Below are 21,844 nucleotides of genomic sequence, written 5' to 3' on the forward strand. Positions count from 1 at the left end.
ATAACTATATAATACACATTAAATAAAGTTGTATATATGCACAGTGAGAGCAGGGACAAGTATGTGATTGTTTTTGATAAAGTATATACTTCTCAGTAAGACGAGAATTCTGCCTCATAGCAGAATAATACTCTGAATGAAAGGTGGGGGAATGAGGAACTTTCTGGCAAAGGGGAGGTGGTGACTTTACTTGCAAAGGAGTTCTACTTCAGTACTCTCAAATTCCATTGGTATTTTTTACTTCCCTCAAGCTGTAAGGCCAGGAAATAGAGAAAATTATCAGAACAGAAAAAAAATTGGGGGGGGTAGGGAGAATAATGTCAAAACAATAGGCATTTTAACAGGTCTTCTTTTTCTTTTCTTTTTCTTTCTTTCCTTTTTTTTCCCTCCAGGGAGGGGAACTGATTATTTACCATGGAGAACTGTAAAGAGCTCCGTTAGACAATATTTTGGGGGTTGGGGATATAACTCAGTCGGTAGAGTGCTTTCCTCGCAGGCACAAGTCCCGGGTTCAAATCCCCAGCACTGCAAAGAAAGACAGTATTTTGGGTAGACAATAAGCCTAACAATGTACATTTTCTTTCAATATGTTCTCCTGTGAACCATATAACTTATTTTTTTTTTTCATATGAGAGGGAAATTCTGTGCCATGACTATGGATTCCAAAAGAAAATGGGCTGTATTGTGCTCTTCCTTGGTTTTCTATTCTTTAATCAAAACCCATCCAACAAATTAGTATGCTTGATGGCAAGAAGAATAAATATGCTATTCTTGATGAAGAGATTTCTTCCTTTGATTTTTTCCTCTAAAAGTAATCAGAGAGTGTTTAGGAACAGAATTTTTACTATGATTTGGAAAAAGAAAATAGGAAATATTTTCTCTTATGTGGACACTTGGTGCCCATTCTCATTCATGTATCTCACTTTTTTTTATTTCAGATAGAATCTGGCAATTGGGTATTGAATTCAATTCTGCAGCTCTTATTCATCTACAATATCTATTTATATGGATTTGTAATTGTGTGTTCATAACAACACCATGAATCCTGAAATATAATGGAACTAGACCAAAAGAGTTTGGCTCAAAACAAGCTATCTCAGAATCTCATCATTTCAAGCATTTCTTCTGAATAATTTTCACACACATAGCAACTGGAAAAAAGAGTTCATTTGCTATACCACATATCTTGTGTTTCTGATCCAAATGCATAGCATAACTTCTTTGATACTTAAGGGAAAAAATATTCCCTTATTGCATTGTGTGCATGTGGAACAGGTTTACAAATGGATTATTTTGTATTTGTTTGCTTTTTACCTTCTGAGATTTCCTTTCCTGATTTACATGTTAATTCAAAGTGTAGTTCATAAGGAAAATTCTCCAATCATATATTGATCTTATCAATTTTAAAATTTTAATGTTATCATATATATCCAAATTCTATCCTAAACAATTCTTGATTTCATGGAGCCTCATTAACTAAATAAAAGTGAAATAAGGCTTTGGCCAACTTGCATTATATTTATCATCATGCAATAAAAACATTAATTAGGCTATGTGATTTTCCTTAAGAATTGACCAAATAAAAGTAGGCATTATGATTTAGGTATGAGGTGTTCCCCAAAAGCACATGTGTGAGATGAAGCAAGAAGATTCAGAGGTGAAAAGATTAGATTATGAGAACTTTACTCAGTGGATTAATGCACTGACATGGATTACCTGGGTGGTAAATGTAGGCGGGTAGGCACGCCCTTGGGGTTTGTATTTTGTCCCTGGTGAGCAGAGAGCTCTCTCTCTCTTTCTCTTCTCTCCTTCTCTCTCTTTCTCCCTGCCCCCACTCTCTCCCTTTCTCTCTCTCTTTTTCCTGGCTGCCATGTTCTGAGATAATTTTACTCCACCATGCCCTTCTGCCATGATTTTCTGCCTCACCTTGAGTCTAGGACAATGGAGTTGACTGTCTATGGACTGGACCTCTGAAACCATGAACAAAAATAAACATTTCCTTATCTACATTGTCCTCGTCATATCTTTTGGTCACTGTGAAACATTAGGTTAATAATATATATTGACCGTATTTTGTGGATTACATAATACTGAGACTAGTATCTAACTTTAGGAAAGTTAAGATCGCGGCACGGAGAAACCGTGGAGGAAAACAGAAAAGTGTGCCTGATTTCTCATTTGTTTAAGTAATAATTATACAAATTAGTCAACAGGTATTTGTTTTTATTACATTCTGTTTTATTTTTGAAAACTATTTCATGTTACAGAAATATTGCACAACTTGTACAGATATTTTCTATCCTTTCCTACCCCAGATTTAGTTTTCTTTAATCTTTCATTGCTGAGGCTCACTTTTCAAAACTAAAACTGAAACATTGGTTTATTACCATCACCTTCCCTCGAGAACTAATTTGGATTTTACTAGTATTTCCATGAATGTCACCTTTCCTTCCAGGATCCAGTTCAGGACACCATATTGTATTTAGTAACCATTTTTCTTTAGACTACTTCAGTCTGTGAGCTTCTCATTCTTTCTCTGATTTTTTTTGGCTTTGATAGCTTTGAGGAATTACCCATGGAGTATTTTCTAGAATTTCCCCCTCGTGTCTGTGGTGTTTATTTCCTGATTCAAATGAGTTTGATGCTTTTAGGAAGAACACCACAGACATCACATTAGATCATGACATTCACATAATATCACTGATGGTATATCATGGACCACTTGATGGAGTCCTGTCTGACAGATTACTCTATTGCAAAGGTGCTATTTTTCCTCTTTCCTATCCTGTTATTCTAAAACTAGTGACTGAGTCCAGGCAACACTCAAGAAAGGGAGTAAAGCATGTCTACACTCCACTTCCTGGAGTTAGAAATATATAAATATTTTTAATTCTGCAATATATTTGGAATTTTTCTGAAGGAAAAGTTTGTCTGTTGTTATTGATTGATTGATATTGATTTGAACTTGTATTTTATTTTATACTTTGATTTATAAACCAAAATCAATACAACTGATTTTTTAAATCAAATTTCCCTAGTTTTACACATTGGGAGTTTTTTTGATTGATTCTTTCCTCCCTTTGATATGCCTTGATTATTTTGTTTTCATACATGTATTTACATGATAGTGTTTCAAGTTGCTCCAGACTCATCTTGAAGTCTCCCTGTTCCAGTCCTAAAATCAGCCAATTCTCCATAGACTTCTGATTCCTTTGGTCAAAATATATTTGATAATTAAATTATTTTAAAATATATTAAAATATAAAAGTACTTCTTTTCTCTCTGTATTCAAACAGATACCTATCATCTTGTATTTATCTGGGATTGACTCATATGTTTTGTATCTATTTGGTTATTTTTCAAAAGTAGTTGCCACATCTATATTTCAAGACTCATTTGCATATTTGCTCCTTTTTTATGTATATCTTTGTTCTTGGGAAATGGCAATAGCATCACTGTGTTATATAGTTAGGCTCCTTTTAAAGTTTGATATTCTTCAATCATTTTACTTTCTAATTATAGTGCTCTCTGGTGGCTTATTGGAAAGATATTATTTCTGCAAATATTTTTGTTTTCATAACCTTTTAGGACAAATAAACAATAAAGGCACATGAAATCACATTATGATTAATGCATGTTCTGTGGCCTCAATATTTGGTATCAGAGATGAAAGTCCTGTCTCATGACTGGCTGCCAATGCTCATTATGGCTCAGGCTATTTCTCTTGCATTTCATTTCAGTACTGTGCAACAGGAAGTCAAAAACAATGCACACATATGATTCATACACATTAGCTAGAACTAGTTCAGTAAAAATCCCACAACTAGAAATTAATGTCTCTATAAAGTTTAATGTGTTTTTTGATGAAGAAAGCAGAGTAGCTATACTGCATTATTAGATTCACATTTCATGAAATATCAGGAATCTTTCCTGCCAATATTGCTAATCCTCTAAGTAAATATACCTTGTGTTTGCCTTGAACAAATAGGTATTTCTTCATGTCATAAAAGTCTTTTATTTATTTCATTTTAGAAATGATTAAGGTAAAGTTTTTATTGTTAATTATATGTGACTTCCAAAAAGTTTACCAGTTTAAAACTTATTTCAAAGCTGATAAATTCACAATGTTGAGCAAAATGAAAGCACACACAAATAATTACACACAATGAATAATATAAAACTAAATTTCTACTGTTTCCATGTCCAAAAGTGCACATATAGCTTTCAATCACTAGCATTAGTTTCCATATATGTCAGTGCAAATGCTGGTTGGTGGCATTTTATAATAATATTTATTTTTAGGGAATGATAAAAAATACTTGAGCAAAACATGTTTTGGAAAGAAAACAAACATTGCTATATAATTCTGAATATAGTTTTGGATATAAATTTCCATGTAGTTTTTACAATACAATTCATTGGTTTCAATTGAAAGACCTTTTGATACACATTTACTCATGGACAGTTCATTTTTCTTCTGAGATCCTCATAAGCAATATCAATGCAAACTGCTTTCTAAGAATCAATGTCCACAAACTTGTCTGAATCTATAAAATATCGGACCTATCTATAATACACAGAAGAATCAAATGTCAGAAAATTGACAGTGGGACATTTTGGTGATTATCTCCAAAAAGAAACATTACTTTGAACAACTATCCACACATGGAAATACTGTTCAAGAACTAAGGGGATACTATCACAGTATCCAGTTGTGGTAAAATAAAAAGAAAATATGCACTAGAGAAGGTAGGCAAGACAATTTTGAATTACTTTTGTAGCCCCTCCCTCAAGTTCAGGCAGGGTATCTGGAAAAGAGATGCTTTCCACTTGGGAAAAGGAGAGGAAAATGAGCAGTAGTCTTTGACTTGAACTCTGGCACTGGGCTCAGTGTTTTGTGTCAGAATCTCTGGATATGAATCCTCAGCCAGGGACAGTTCATGAAAACTATAATTAGCACCTAGTTATTCAAATACTCAAACAGTAACATAAGGAACAAGAAAAATGAAACAAACAAGGATATGAAACACTATCAAAGACACAATAATCACCCAGCACCTGACCCCAGAGAAATGGAGACATACAAACTTCCTGACAAAGAATTTAAAATAGCTTTTTTTTAAAAAAAAGGAAGGTGAGCAAGCATTAAGGAAATACACACAATTCAACAAAACCAGTAATCAATGACCAAAAGAGAAATTTAGCAGAGATTATAATTATCGAAAAATATCAAATAGAAATTATAAAGCTAAAAAGTACACTGAATGAAATGACAAATTCAACAAAGGTCATCAGTAGCAGATTTGATCAAGGAGAAGAAAGAATCTGTGAACTGAAAGCCAGGTTATTTGGAGATACTATTGTCAGAGAAATAAAAATGAGAAGAAATGTAGAAACTTTATAGGATTTATCAGATAGCATTAAATAACCAAATGTTTGAGTAATAGGAATATAAGAAGAAAGCAATAAAAAGAAGAAAGTTTGTTAAAGAATAACAGCAGAACACTTTCCAAATCTGGGGAAAGATGGCATTGTCCAGGTACAATAAAATCAAGGTCTCTAATCAGACCAATACAAACCAGAGAACAACAGTACATAAAACGAAACTGTCAAAAGGCAAAGACAGACAGGATCTTGAAAGTAACTTAAGACAGAAACTTCACAGGTAAAGGGATTTCAATAAGGTAAGCAGTAAATTTCTCAGCAGGCACTTTATAGGCCAGGAGAGAATGGGATGATATACTCAAAGTGCTGGAGGGTAAAACAAACCTGCCAATCAAGAATACTGTGCTTGGCAATGCTGTCCTTCAAAAATGAAGGAAATGCTACAGGGAGTTCTTCAAACCAAAAAAAGAAAAAAAAAAAAATAAAGAAGAAGGAAAAAAAATTACACTAACCAGTAATGCAAAAAAAATATATAAAAGTATAAAAGTCAAAGGTAAAACAAAGTCACAAATTTGTAATACTACAATATTGCAAAGGTGATGTATAAATCACTTACAACCTGTACTTTGAAGCTTAAAAGTCAAAACCATTGAAAATAATAGCTACAAAAATGTACCAGATGCACAATATAAAAAATGCAAGTTTTGACATCAAAAAATTAAAATGTGGGGGGACTAAAACTGTGAAAGTTAATTGGTTATCAACTTTAAAAGGAATATTACAACTCTTAGCTATGCTATGTAAGCTTCATGGAAACCACAAAGCAAAAACCTATAGCAAATATGTAAAATCTAAAAATAAGAGATCAAAAGATCCCATTAAAGAAAATCACCTTATCACAAAGGATGTCAGCAAGTGAAATAAGAAAGAAACAAAGGACCTACAAAACAACTAGAAAATAATTTTTAAGTGGTCACAGTAATTCCTTACTGATCAATAATTACCTTGAAAATAAATAGGTTAAATTCTATCAGAGGTCATAGAGCAGATAAATTGATAAAAAACACACATGTACATGCACACAATCACACACACACACACACACACACACATACACTTATGACCATGACAAGCTGCCCCAAAGAGAATCACTTCATCTTTAAAAACTCATCTAGACTGAAAGTGAAATGAGATTCTTTGCAACAAGGAACCAGAACAGAGCTGAGATAGCTATAGTTGTATCAGATAAAACACACTTATTAACTTAAAATAGGATAAAGGATGTCATTATATAATTACAAAAGGGTCAATTCATCTAGGAGATATAACAGTCGAAAATATATATGCAGCTGACATTAGAGCATCTAAATATATAGACTAAATAAGATACAGAGGAGATTGAAACTGCCTCTTTACTGGATTCCAGAGCCTATTGACAATTTAGGAGTAAATTGTAATCTGTATGACTTGATAATTGCTGTGTCACTAGAATTCTCTCATAAAGTTTTATGTTGATACATTTTGTGTGAAATTGGAATCCCATCAATTGCTCCACAAAGAATACTTCCCATATGCAGATTCCAGGGTAAAATAAACTTTGAACATGATCACTACCTAGTCAAAACTCAGTCAGCTCACCACCCTTGGCTTATTTCAGTTTAAATGATCTAATAAAGAGAAATAAAGGGGTGAGAAGAGTGCATATATTTGCAGAAAATTACCAACAGATTAGGCATTCTTTATAGTCCATCCATTATTCCTTCCCTACCTAATAAATGATAATTTGCCTACATAATTTTCTTGATCTTGGGAGATGAATAAGTGGCATTTATTTTTAATGTTGTATTTTTTTCTCTGCACTCAATTGAGATGATAATAAAAAAAATTCTATGACAAATGAAGACAAAAAGTCCCCTTTGGAAGCACTACACTGAGCATACTAGTTGATTTGTAAGAGATTCTAGAGAATAGCCATCCAATGCATGTTGCATATGATGTTTGCCAATGGTGGACAGAGGTTTAGAAAGATAATTTTCTCCTTTTTTCTTGGGAGCAAACTTATAGATTAAAATTAATGGAGTTAATTAGGCTTGATCATTCTTAGTAGAGCAAACACTCCTAGGGTCTAGGATAAAATGTTGGTTTCTAGGCAACCACTCCCAAACAGAACATAAGGAGTATCCTTGGGGCTCAGTACACTTGTCCAAATATTGGTACCCATGAAGTCTGTGATGTATGTGTGGATGTGTTTGAGGATAATCAAGATATTTTGGATCTGCTTTTACTTTTCCGATAACAAACTACTTGTAAATATTCCTATCATTTGAGTGGCCTGAACAGTCTGTATTTTATTCTTACTTGAAGTAATTTAATGCAAAGCTTGCAAAGAGGAAGGACTATGGTTTGAAAGTGCTTTATCTCTGCTAAAACACATGTTAAAGCTTTGTCCCCAATGTAACAGAATTGAGAGGTTATGGAACCTTTAATAATTGTTCCGATAGTAAAGAATTCATCCTCATGAAGGGATATTGCTCTTTGGCAATGAGTTCTTGCTCCTGTGGGACTGGATTAGTTACTGTATGAGTGAATTATTATAAAGTAATCTTATCCCTTCTGTTCTCACTTTTCTACAGATACCAGCTTGCCTTTCTTCTTTCTACCATGATGCAGCCAATCTTGGACTTTTCCCTTTATAAATCATTCAGTCTCAGGTATTCTGTTATAGCAACATAAATCAGACAAGGAGAAAAAGATAGGAAGAACTAATTAGAAATTTCAAAGTAACCAGGCACACTTTCAAGATAGGAAATTTAAGACAGAGTCTGAACAAGAAAGAGATTTCAAGTGTTAGAAAAGCTACCATTTAAGAAGAAGGAAAACCAGAGTGAACCTAGAGTTCCTTTCAAACTCCAGTTAACCCCAGGGAAGTGAAGTGGTGGGTGAAGTAAAGTCCCTGACCTCCTACCAGGATTCTCAATGTGAAGTTTAATTTCCATATGAAAGGATTTTAGATTATCCTTTGTGCTCTGACTTCAAGTTTGGGGTGAACACAGTCTTTATGTCATTCTTAATATTAGCTGACATGTTCTTCATGTACCTAACAGCCACTGCATTAGCAGAAACCTTGATTGAACTGTAAATGATCTTTTACAGTTTTTTACTCCACAAGTTATAACTAATGCAGAAACCCCATAGTATATAAGCTCTTGCTTTTAAATGGCCTTACCCTCAGAAAAGCCTAGAATAAAAAAGCCAGTACAAAAAAAAAGGGAATACCGGGCTTACATTAAGGAGTGCTAGATGAGTTGGTCATCTTAAATAATGCCATGAATAATTAGTATTTTATCCTCTTCTGAAAATTAAGCATTTGAAAAGCTACAAAATATTCTCTTTAGTATATTCTTATTACCAGAGATGGTCAAAATATTTACATGTCTTGTAAAATAACAGGAGAAATATATGATTTGAATTCTATTATGCACACATACAATATATGATGGAGAGAGTAGGGTTTATTTTTTAAAAGTTTACTACAATTAGAATCCTCTTGGACATTTTAACGAAATACTTTTAAGTATTAGATATAGTTACCTGATTCATTTCCAATAACTGTATTTTTTGGCAGCATACATTTAGTGAACAAGTTAACTCTCTCTTACATATACACACACCACATCAAAAGAAATTCTGAAGCAGTTGCATCTGCTTTTATTTCCCTGTCATTAACTTCTGACAATTTCCCAAGTCAAGAATAATCTGTGGTGTAGGCTTTTATCAAAATCAGGGCAGTTTTTTGTTTTTTTTTTTCTTGACTGTGCAGAGACACAACAGGGTTTCTCTATTATAAGCAACTCTTGGGGGATATTAATGAGTACTAAGTGTTGTACAGATGCCATCAAACAAAGTGACCAGAAAGCAAGAAACAATAGAAATGATGGAAGGGAAATAGCCAAGGACAATACTTACTTAGACAAATGAAGAGGCTAAAAGTAACAACCAGGAAAACAGATGAGTAGGCAGAGGAAAACAAATGAGTAATAATACAAAACACACTTGCCACAGAGGCATGTCTGAGATAATGGAGTCCAGCTGTATGTTTTGAAGCCATGACAGGAGGAGAATTTTGCACGAAACTTTGAAACAGCTTCAAATGATTACTGTAGGCACAAAGATCAGAACTAGATTCATTATCATCATTATCATCAATAAAAAACATTTAAGGGAAACCTGTGATGGTCGTGGTTTTGAAATGAACTTGTCTCTAACTCCCTCAGCAAATGTATATGGTTCAGCCTAGCAAACTATAATGAATTGCATTCAAATTTAATATGCTTGGCAGGAAAGTTTGAGCAGCCCTGAACACAGATTGAAACTGAAGCAAAAGTCTGATTTCACAAGAAATGATAAAGAAATGATAAATGTTAAAGTTTAAAAACACATTGGTGAAACTCCAGAGGAAATGGACTCTCCATCACTAAAAGTGTATAATTACAATTGAATGAACCCATGGTAGAGAAGTCACAAAGATTCAAAAATAGTAATATTAGTGACAATAATATTATAAGTCATTATAATAACAGCTTCCTTTGTCTAATTTCAAGTAGTATGATAGCAGTAGCTGAATTTTAAGTGGGAGTCTGCTATTAATGATGTTTTCATTTTTGGTGAGGGACATGTTATTGTTTGGTGAACCGCCTTGAAAAGCATTATAACAGATAATTTGCATACATTTTATTATTTTCTATTTACAATGCCCCTCTAACTTTTAACTCTATTTCACCACATAAAAATACCAGGATTAGAGAAGTGAAATTACTTGCCCATGTGCACACAATAGTAATTTTCAGAGCCAGATCCTTTTTGATCATTTTATGGTATATTTAGCCTGTAACACATGGTTATGGCCTCTGTGGTGAATGTTTGACTTATTCTAATTCATTTACAACTTCACACAGCAGTATCATTACCTCACCTGCTGCTGCGGACTCAGGTTTCACTTACACACATTAACATACTAGAGATTCTCCTTTTATACATTGCAATATCCTGCCTTACTTACTCTGTGAACTACTAGTCATCTAGTTAAATTTGATAACATTCCCCTCAGTCAAGTTCTGCAGGCTGTTTGATATGATTTTCTGGAAAAATTTGTGTTTTTACAATTTACTCTTCTCCACATTGAAACATTTACTTTTCACACAGTTCTTTCATTTAACATGTGCATGCACATCATTGTCCCATCTTCGTTTTATTTCTAATGTGTTAGTACTTCAAAAAAAAAAAAAAAAAAGGCTGATACAATGTATGTAAGAAGTTTTGGGAAAGTGACTTCAATCATTGCTGTATACTGAGAAATTCTTTTTAAAGATTTAACTTGATAGGATCAGAGGGTGCAAGTGAAGTGATTACCTCATTTGGGATTATCTGGTGAAAACCGTAGACTATTTTGTAGCACCCTCTTATTCTATAATCTTTAATGGCAAAAATCTTGTTTATCAAGAAGTACTCTGTGAGCAGCTGCAAACAATTTGCCTTTATTGATTTTACTGCTAAGGCTGACTGACTACTTCACCTTGACTCCAAGCTGCCTTGTCAGGACCACGCCCCCTCTCTTGAGTACTTCTCTATTGAACTAGAAGTCATTTGCCACCTCTCTCACCTCAGTAAGAAAAACTAGGAACCAATTACTTAGGTCCATAACTGAACACCCTTCACTCTAGTTACAACGGGTAAGATAGTATAGAATTTTGTTATTAGTTAGTTTTGAATTTAGAATTAAAAAAAGACCCAAATTCTTAAAAGAGAGGGCAATGGGGAGAGACTATAGATTAAAATGGATCATAAATATGTATTTGCCAGACATGGTGGCTCATGCCTTATAATCTCAGAGGCTCGGGAGGCTAAAATGGGAGGATCATGAGTTTAAAGACAGCCTCAGCAACCACGAGGCACTAAACAACTTAGGGAGACCCTGTCTCTGAAAAAAAATACAAAATGGGACTGGGGATGTGGCTCAGGGGTTGCCTCTGATTTCAGTCCTTGGTACTCACCCCCAAAAAAAGATATTCATGAAATTCAATGTATGAATATTATTGGCTTGATTTCAAAACAAATTTTTTAAAAAAGGAGATAATCAGAGAAATTTGAACATTGGGCATTTAACAATATTAAGGATTATTGTGTTTCAGGAGTGAAGAATGGTATTGAGAATGTTATTTCTAAAAGATTCTTAATCTTTGAGAGATATATTTTGACATACTTCTGGTGGTTTTTGTTTGTTTGCTTGTTTGTTTGTTCTGTGGTACTGAGGATCAAACCCAAGGCCGTGAGCATACTATACAAGTGCTCTACCACTGTGCTGCATCCCCAGCCTGAAATATTTCTGGTTTAAATGATAGGATGGTAGAAATTTCTCTTATAATAGCTTATTGCTGGAAGAAAAGTTAGGTGGTGAGAAAAAGAACCATAAAGTCAATTATTATAATATTTTCTGTGTTTAAATGTTGTTTAAATTTTCCATAGTAAAAAATTACTAAGAAATCAATTAAATCTAGTGATATTTTAAGTTAATTTAGCAAAAATATAAAAATACTAATGATCTAAATTGCTGATATTTTAATAGTAAGTGCTACATTGAGTTCACATGCATTATTATCTCATTTAATCCTTATTACAGCCTGTGAAGTATTGATCTATATCTTCATTATACAAATGATGAAATTATAACTCTGTGAGATTAAACAACTTGCTTAAAGATTGTCACCTTAGAAGTGGCAGAGTCAGTGTTATGGGGCGCAACTTAAGAACAGACTGATCACCACTGAGAAGTCCAAATTTGAGAGTCTTTATTAAGCTGGCCAGCTGACTGTCTCACACAATGCCCCCAAAAATGGCTATTGGGAGAACAGCCCCGACCACAGGGTTGTAGGGGTTCTTATACCCAAAATTACATTAATCATAAGTGTCTGTTGCTCTGATTTGAAATTACACATTAACATCATGAGATCATTGACAGAAGGGGAAGTGGGTCAAAATGACCCTTACCTAGGTACAAACTAAAGAATGGTTGCTAACACCCACACAATCACTGTTCACATGGTACACTGTTTAGGAGCAATAGGAATCAAATGAGAGCAATTCTTTACTACATAGGAGTTGCCATTGTATATTATTAAACATGTCACACCAAGTAACTGATGATGGGCACAGAGGCGGGGTGTTCCCATGGGAGAAGCTTATTTCCTACATAACATGAAATCTCAGAGCAAAATGGAGTCTGTTTAGTCATTTCCCTTAGAGTCTGGCCTATAACATTCTCATGGAATCAGATCTGTCAGCCCATCACAGTCAGATTTCTACATTCCCCTCTTCCAGTGCTGCATTTAATGCTGGTTGTTTTGAAGTACTCTTTGGACAGATCCCCACTCAATTTTATCTCTGGTTTTCAAGAAGATATTTTAGGAGCCCTATTCCTGCTAAAATACCTTGGTCAATAACTGAAACTTCATTTTCAAAATGTACAGGAGTCACTTTATATGTTGATTATTTTTAGTTTTTCCTTTTCTTTTTCTTTCCTTTTTTGGTACTGGGGATTGAACTCAGGGATGCTTAACCACTGAGCCACATCCCCAGCCCTTCTTTATATTTTATTTAGAGACAAGGTCTCACTGAGTTGCTTATTTCATTTTTAAATGTTTTGTACTATAATTTACACTGAAGAATTTTCCTAAGTGTTGTCATTTCTTATGCAATATTCAATCATCTGATGTGAGATGATGGGATTGTTTTCACCTGATCATTTCATAGCAGAAAAAAACAAAATGTCATGGACAATTGAATTTTTTTCATAACACAAAATTCTACTTCATATTTAACTACATAAGACAGCAAATGACTCTGAGCTTCAGTTTCCTTATTTGAGCATGAAAGAAATTGACTTTTAGAGGACCTCATGTGTAAGTATGCTTCAGGTTAAAATCATCTCCTTGATCTTCTTCAGGCTTACTACATACACTACTACTCAAAGAATTCCACTTACTATTCTTGTGTGAAAGTTCAGTCTGTATAATTCATGTATCCACATATCCATACTTCTTTCCTGCAAGTCTCTGCTCAGATGGTCCTTTATTGGAGAGGACATACTTTACCAGTCTATATAAAAGTAGTACGTCTTTACTGTGTTCCCTTATACTGCTTTATTTTTATTTTTATCTTTAGCAATAACCTTGTCAAAGTAAAAACTGCACTGAGCAAAGTTATACACACAAGAAGACTTTACTCAAGGATATTACAATAGAGGAAAGAAATGAGATATCAATATGGATTCAACTCTGCTGAAGCAAGGAGCAAGAGAAATTAAGGGCTGGGACAAGGGTAAGCATTTGACCATCTATATTTGCTAATTGGCCTTACTCATATTAAAAGTAAATTTTCTTGTGTTTTCATGACAGGAGATGGTTTTACAACTCTGAGCAAAGAACATTATGGGAAAATGTTAGGCTCCTCCTCTCCCAACAAAGCTGCAAAAAAGGGATGCTGTCTCCCTTGATGTTTACATTTCAAAAATATGGTTCTTCATTCCTTGAGAAAGAAATATCTGGATTACAAAGCTGGCAAGAGGCTTTGAAAATTATCTGAATCTCAAAAGGACAGATAAATAATTTACAGTTATGAATTTTCTAAAGTAAATGACTTAAGAAAAGGAAGAAGAAACCTTTCTAAATTTAGTCAACTTGGGGAACTGCCTTGGTCAGTTCTTATGTTCAAAGTTAAGAAAAAAAGTATCTGTGAACTTGTATCATTTATTGAAAAAGTCTAGCCAGGGCATTGTGACATACCTGTAATTTCAGAAACTCAGGAAGCTGAGGCAGGAAGATCAAAAGTTCCAGGCAAACCTCAACGACTTAGTGAGACTGTCTCAAAATTTTTAAAAAGGTGGAGGATATGGCTCAGTGGTTAAGCCCCCTTGGGTTCAATGCTTGGTAACAAAAAATTAAAAAAAAAATCTTATCATTAAATTCTCAATAAGAGGCTTGAGAAGACCAAATTTGAAAGTTATCTCTACATGATGGAGTGGTTGAAATAGAATCCTACATTTACAGTGGAAATGAACATTCTCGGTTCCTCTTAAGAAGTAAAACTTATTTTATCTCAAGTCTGAGGTGAATTTTCCCTAAATTTAATTATTCCCATCAGACATGGTTCGTATTTTAGCTTTTGTGCTTTTGTCACTTCTTGATTTGTTCTTAATTTTCTCATTGTCAGGTTTGATTTGCTTTGAAATAATTGTTTCCTCTAGGAAACTGTTTTTTCCCCCTCTACATTTAAAAACACTCTTCTTTCTACTACATTCACACCAAAGTTTTTCATATTATTGTTACTATTTGTTTGGTAGTCCTATTTTTCTATGCATTGCCTAATTGGATTTTCTATTTATAACCACCAACAAATTAGAATATTTTCTCAGAATTTGTAGTCATCTAGAAAATTCTTTGATAGTGGAGCATGTGTTTATAAAAACCAATAATAAGGAAGGACAAAGTATATATGTAAGCACTACACTCTACAAAAAGTGTTAGTTGTTTTTCTAATTTATTTTTCTCTTTCTCAACAAGAACTCTTAATGCTCAGATGTCCAAGGACACCTGACAAATAACTGCAGGAGCTGGAAGTGAAACTCCTTCACTAAAGATATTTTTTTGTGCTGTTGACTCACCACGGCTGGTCATGCTCTAGTTGGTAATAGCACCCCTTGAATTTAATGTAGTTGACTACATTATTCAAATAATGCAAATGATTATATGACTTAGACTGCAGAAAATATTTTGTACATGTAATTACACTTCTGGAAGGTGTTAGAAAATAGAAACTTTAATGCTTAAAGTGTATTGATTAGTAAGTGAATACATTGATTATCCCCATAAAATCTATAAAGTGAAGTAGGAGAAAATGATAACCAGCTGTGATATGTTAATTAAGTATTGAACGTAAGAAAATTACATGAATATATTTTCTTGTGAAAGATTCTAGAATAATAATTTGTACCAAGTCTTTTTGTTGAGTGACCACAGATTTTGTACAAGCTGTGAAAGCCTAACTTTTCCTAGTTCTTATCTCTCCCTCTTTGTGTAAAACAAGATAATGCTTCCATCCATGGCTATGACTAAGTCATATCCAAGAGACTAGTGGAATTTGAAGGTTGTTCATGAATTCTAGGTGAGGAGCGGCAGCAATTTTCCTTTGATGAACCATGGCCGAGGAGAATAGAGAACTTATTCAAGATAGGAATGAGCATTATGCGTAATATTACTTGAAGGATCCAACATTTCAGAAGTATTTTATTTAGAAATGTAGATATTCCAGCATACATTTTGATATTCCTCACTACTACTTTGAAGTGTTCATTGAAACCTTAGGAATTTCCAGTACTTTCACCCAAAAGGCTTGGCATTAGCCATCTAGGGGAATACTGGCCATATACTAAACTTTGAAATTGAGCCCTAGTGAGTGAAAAGAATAGGAAAATTATTGCTAGATATTTAAGATTTCTCTGTGGAATTATGTTATGCTATGAACTTGAGAACATGCTGTGGAGGTTCAACACAATGAACATAGTAATAAAGGAAGTTTATTTCAAGGAAAAAATGACAAATAGGGCATTAGATTAAGCCTCTCTTGAATTTTGTTTGTTTGTTTGTTTTTGTAGTGGGATTGAACCCAGGAGTGTCTAACCACTGAACAACCTTCTCAGTTCCCCACCCCCCACCCTTTTTTTTTTTTAATTTTAAGACAGAGTCTTGCTAGGTTGCTTAGGACCTCTCTAAGTTGCTGAGGCTGACTTTGAACATGGAATCCTTCTGCCTTAGGCTGCTGTGTTACTGAGATTACAGTCATGTGGCATGAATATCTTATAAGAACTTTTATTCTGCAAAATCTAATAATGAATGTGACTTTGACTTCAGAAGAACCCAAAGGTATACTATTAGGATATTACAGAGATTTGGGACTGACTTATGATAATTTGAATTTTGTTTTGTTTTGTTTTGAGATAGAGTCTTGTTTGAGACTGACCATAAACTTGCAATCCTTCTGCTTCAGCCTCCCAAGACTATAGGCAAACATCACAGTGCCTAGCTGACTCTGGTTCTTTTTAATAATAATACTTATTACTACTAGTAATTATTTATTTTATTTTATAGCTATTTGATTATTTTTAGTCACCTCTTCTGAGTAGGTAAAATAAATATGTTATGGTTTGGATGTGAGGTGTCCCCCAAAAGCTCACAGATGAGACAATTCAGGAAGCTTCAAAGGAGAAATGATTGGGTTGTAAAATTCTTAACCCAATCAGTGAATTAATCCCTGATGAAAGTAATTGAAGTGGTAGGGTGTGGTTGGAGAAGATTGGCTTTGGGGCATGACTTTGGGGTATATATTTTGTATCTGGAGAGTGGAGACTCTCTCTGCTTCCTAATGATGCAAGCTGCTTCCCTCTGCCATGCTCTTCCGCCATGATGTTCTGCCTCACTGGAGCCCAGAGGAATGGAACCAGCCTTCTATGGACTAAGACCTCTGAAACCAAAAGCCCTCAAATAAACCTTTCCTCCTCTATAATTGTGCTGGTCAAATCATTTAGTCGCAGTAGCAAAAAAGCTGACTAAAACAATATAAGAATGACAACCTCACTTGGACATGAAAGTCTCCTACTGAATTAGCTTACACCTATTAAAACACCTGTGGTCAATACAATGAAAGAGGCATACCACCCTTTCTCTTTTCTTTTAACACAACTTTTTTAACAGCTTTGTTAAAATTATAATTGGTATACAAAGAACAGCACATACTGTATGTGCACAACATTATGAGTTCAGAAAAATACTAGCTTTCATGATGTCATCACCACATGTCCCACCCTTCCCAAAAGTTTCTATAAGTTTTTTTTTTTAATATAGAATGGTAAGAATATTTAACATAAGATCTATTTTTGTAACAAATTTTGAAGTACGCAATACAATATCTTTTTTTTTCTAACTATAGGCATTGTTTTAAGTAGCAGATCATCTAACATAAATAAAACTTTATATCCATTTTACTAAACTCCCCATGACCCCAACCCTAATCCCTAGAAACCACTGTTGTGTTTTCTATTTATATTACTTTGATGATTTAAATATGATTTAAATACCCCATGTAAATGGAATCAAGCAGTATTTGCCCTTCTGTGACTGGCTTATTAAATTTAACATAATGTTCTGTAGGTTAATCCATGTTTTTACAAATAGCAAAATTTCCTTTTTTTTAAGGACTGAATAATATTCCATTTTATGAAGGTTCCATTTTTTCTTTATTCATTCATCCATCAGTGGGCTTGAGTTGGTAACATAGTTTGACTATTGTGAATAAAGCTTCAATGAACATAAGAATTCAGATATTTCTTTGAGATTCTGATTTTGATTTTTTTGGGAATATGTACCCAGAAATTTTTGGAACATATTTTTTTTAAGGAACCTCCATATTATTTTCCACAGATGCTATACCCTTTCCTGTAACTTCAAAAAAATTCCAAAATCCTGTGTTAGATTCTGTGACATGTACCCTCATTAAGGTTAATTGAAAACAGATATAATGATATTCTGGCTATAAAATCCACTAGCTATATAGAGATAATCAGAGGATATAACTGATATAATTTGGCAGAATATTAGAATTAAATGAAATCCTTAGAGTGGAACAGGGCATTGCTCCAAAAAGTGTTAGTTGTTGTACCCATCAGAATCTTATACATCAATAATAATTTAAACATGTACGATATGTGTGGACAATTTATGAATTTGAATGTTATTTGTCTATTACTGAGAACTATTTCTAACACACCTTATGCTAATTAGTGCTACAGTTTGTCAGTTGAAACAATTATAGTGGCTAAACTGGAGAGGGATGCCTAATTAGTGTTTTTGAAACATTAAATAATCATATCTAGAGGGTTCATTCTGTGTTATAATACTGCAACATAAACTGACCTCCTCTAAGACGTGTAGGAGAAGTTCATTTACATTTATGCATACATTTTAAGTTGCTGAAAAAAAATTAGACTGTCTAAAGGACAGTCTATTACAAGAATTATAATACTGAAGTGACTACTGTCTTATTTCCACTATGAGGTTGTGAGATCTGTGTACACTTATTCATTCAATGAAGTGTAAGAACTAGAAAGAGCTGTTCATGGTCAAATATTACAAAACAAACATTACCATTAAATCTACTATCTTTTTAATAGTGGTGGTAGTAGAGACCAAATCTGAGAAAAGTGAGCCTTTGGTTTAACTTTGTCAAATAGTAGAAAAAATAGAAAAAATATTTCTCCCAAGTCTTTTCTATGAAACAAAGAAATCTTTAAATGTTAACATTTTCAGTCCTTGTTTCTGGAATGTAAAACGAGGGAGAAACCATCATCATTACAACTCATATTTTCCTGTATGGTAAAAGATAGGAAAAATGATTTGATAGTGATGTGCTTATCAACTAAAATGAAAATAAGATAAGTGATATCTGCAATACTGGAAGAAAAGATCAGAATTGGAGGAGCCTTACTTATGGAAGAAACTCCAGTTTTTAAAGTCAACAGATCTGGGTTAAAACCACAGATTTGCTGTATGCTAGCTGCATGATCTCAGAAGAGTTTCTTCATACTTGATGGAATTTGCTTATCCATAAAATATGGAGAGTGATGTCTTGTTATAGACCATATAAAGATTTTTAAAATAAAACAATATACATGTAAATCACTGTGGAGGACCTATTGCTAGCATACAATGTTTGTTTTTCTTGCTATTGTTAATGTTAGTAATAGTGGTAGTCAAGATAGCCATTTTATCATTTGTGGTCTTCACTTTTCTAATGATAGGGATTAATTCAAGCTAATTATTCTGAACAGTTTTAGTAATGCATGAATAATCCAAGATTTCTGCCAATTACACTTATATTTTTCCTCTACAAGTTTTTCATTTAAAACTGTGAAAAATAATTAAGTAATCTTGCCAAGACTCCTTTTGCTAATGAAACTAGTTATACTAGTGAAGAATTGAAGATGAGAAATTAAATCAAGCAAGGTAAGAGGAATATAATAATGGTGTGTCATTGTACTTATTTTGGTCATGAGAAATAAATTAATATATATTTTTAAAGGGACTTTAGTCATTGTGGAGTATTATCAATGTGTTACATATTGTTACTGCATTATCTTTATTTATTGGTGGATTTTAACACAGGATATATTGTTCCAGGTAGATAATTCCATTTGTACAAAAATTGGAAGAAAGAAACTGCATTGGAAGACAGAGCATCTTGAAGCAAATCAGGCACATGCTGCTGGTTCACACGTTCTAAATGATGCTTAGTATCACTGATGTAAATATGATAAAAAGGTGAAATATAAGTGCCTATTAGATCACATAAAATGGATATTGTGGTGATGTATAAAATTGCAAAAAGTGAGAATTGCCTCTTTAAATGTCATTTTATTTTAGTCATGGACAATTACTAAATGAATGTTAGTATTCCATTCAAATGTCATGCTACCTGAGTTAATCATTGAGTATATACAGACAACTCTACAAATTTAGATTTTTAAAAATTTTGTTTGTTAAATTGGTAGTTGAGAGAGAGAGGGTAGATGAGAGAGAGGAAATAAGAATGTATGGTAATTTTCAATGCATAATATGCCAAAGATAGGTTGTGCTGTTAGCCTTTGAGTTTGTAAAGATCATAGCTAATATTTCTTCTTATTACATAGGTCTGAAATGATGTTCTGTGGATGTGTCCAATTTTAAAGAAATAATTATCAACCTGGAGAAGAACTGGTTTGTCGTTTCTGTAGAACATAGCAGATTCACATGAAAAACAGGTTCTAGAAAGAGACTTCCACTCACCGGATATATTAAAGTGTCCACCTTTCCATATTAATCACTGAGAATTATAGCTTCATGAACCATGTTGTTGGTGGAATATGTATTGCTGCATTGGCTATGTTGGGTCTATAGCAACAGAAATGAAAATATAATTTATTTCTCAGGGATTAAATAATTCAGTCCCCTCAATTATGGCAAAACATTTTCAAGATATTATGATTTAGATTTAACTATTTGATTCTGCTAATTTCATTATCTTATTTTAAAAAGAAATCTTCATCACAATAATTGTCTATAAACAAACATATCTTAATATTTTTCTAAATGCAATGCTCTTGTTCAATGTACTACTTAACTCAAACCACTCAAGTACAGAGATGGTGCAGATGTTCAAAGGGAAATTGAGACCTGAGGAATTAATCTATAAAATGAAGATCCCTGCAGAAACACAAGGACCTTGAATGGGGGATAGTTATGGTTTACCTGGTAAAGATCTAAGCAATGCTGTTAAGTGGGATAAATGATGGGAACCATCTTAGTTTTTCTTTTCTGTCCCTTATAAGGTAATATACCCTTATTGCCTAAACAGGCAGTAATTGCGGGTCAACATGAAAGCAAAGTAAATTTTCATGTGGCGCTTCATCCTGGCTGGGATGGGAGCGATTACCACCTTTAGGAAAGATAGCCACCCCAGTTATCTCCTGACTTCCTTATGCTGAGAATTACAAAATGTCCAGTAGCAATGGAGCCGTGGATGAGACGCTAGGAGCCTCTTTGAGGGAAAGTGATAGAAAATGTAATGAATTGAAAGACAATTCTTTCTTCAGTTATATACAAAAATACTTATATGCCTGAACTTGAAAGGCACAGTACATTTTTACAATTTATCCTGTTAGGGAAGGTTAAAAAATTGATAAAATTCCTCTCCTGTCTCCTTCCCCATCAACACTACTTATTTTCTCCAATCCCACAAAATAAAAAAAAAAAAAAAATGCAAGAAATAGATATATTCCTAATAGATTTATAGCAAACATTCAAGGAACAGGGAAATACAATTATACTTAAAGCTCCAGAGCACATGTAATAAGATTCACCTTTAAAACTTTCACATAAAGCAAGTATAACACCATGCACACCCCATAAAATGTGCCAAATATATACTGCAACACACAATAAGGAAACCCATGAAATAATTTAATTCATAAACACTTATGAGAAAATTCCAAAAGTCATATTAATAAATAGAATCCAGAAATGAATTAAAATAATTCTAAATGAAGATGAATTGTCCCAAGAATTCCAAGATAACACAGTGTCAAGAAGTCTATTCAAATAATTCAAAGGAGAAAATTATACATGCTGTTCATAGCTTATGTGATTTTGACATATCAATGCCTAAAAGTTATGTCAAAAAAAGCAATGCATAATTGATTGAAAATAATAAATGGCTATTTCTATTAAGTTAGGAATTTTAAAAAGCCACAAAATAATACTAGTATTGCTTGATGTTTGTAAGTATAAGTCAATGTAATTTGTTAGACTATAAAATGAAG

The sequence above is a fragment of the Sciurus vulgaris genome (assembly GCF_902686455.1).
Source record: "Sciurus vulgaris genome assembly, chromosome: 4".
Taxonomy (NCBI): Eukaryota; Metazoa; Chordata; class Mammalia; order Rodentia; family Sciuridae; genus Sciurus; species Sciurus vulgaris.